Below are 1029 nucleotides of genomic sequence, written 5' to 3' on the forward strand. Positions count from 1 at the left end.
CCCACGTTTTCAAACTAGCACCCCCAATTCATTTCAGTATTTCACCAATCATTTTTAAATTATTGTGGTTTATTGGTTCAGAATTTTTTTTTCCATGCCAATTAATGATAATTGTTCACGAATTCACGATTAAAACAGTATTGTGTGATGCACATTTCAGTGTTTCAGCTTTTGTCAATATGCAGCAATGATATTATTATAGAAAATTATACTATCTTAAGGATTACGGTTGGGTACGAAATCTTCTATTTATAACTTTGGTTATTACTTGATTGTGACTAATATATTTATTTAATCTGCGGGCTACGCTGAATTGAATAAATTCGGAATGACAAATATTATTAAGAGGATGCTACACACGCATATGTGGTCTCCGTTTTACAAAAGTAAAAATGGTTTTGCGTGGATAAGAACCACTATGGCTAAACTTATAGTTCATGTTATGCAACCAAATGTTCCTACTAGGAAGAAGAGAACATAGACTGTGCAACATACTTTTTAATTCTTCGATATCACAAATACGAAAAAAGTTCTCATAGTTTAAAAATAAAAGTAGTACAGTAAAATGGGGTAACTTTGATAATTTTTTACTGTTTTATGACAATTTCATTTTTTAATATATGGTTAACTTCTGTAGTGTTAACGATAAAACGCTCAAAATTAAATATTAGTTACAACTAGTTCAATATTTTAACGTTTTAATTTTTAAAATTCTGAAATTATCTTTTGAGATATCAATATTTTTTAATATGCTATCAACAGTGTTGTGCTTTAGATAATTTTATCTAGATAAATTTATCTAGATATGTTATCTAGATAAAAATTTCATATCTTTATCTTATCTAGATAAAAAATAAAATTGACATCTAATTTTTATCTAGATACAAATTATAGCCATCTAGATAAATTTATCTAGATAATTCACAAAATCCATAGCTAATAATTAGTAATAACTATTTTACAATATTATCATTCAATATAAAATAGATAACTTAATAAGAAATCTAATTTGTATTACTTGCAAAAATT

Source organism: Acyrthosiphon pisum, chromosome X (genome assembly GCF_005508785.2).
Source record: "Acyrthosiphon pisum isolate AL4f chromosome X, pea_aphid_22Mar2018_4r6ur, whole genome shotgun sequence".
Taxonomy (NCBI): domain Eukaryota; kingdom Metazoa; phylum Arthropoda; class Insecta; order Hemiptera; family Aphididae; genus Acyrthosiphon; species Acyrthosiphon pisum.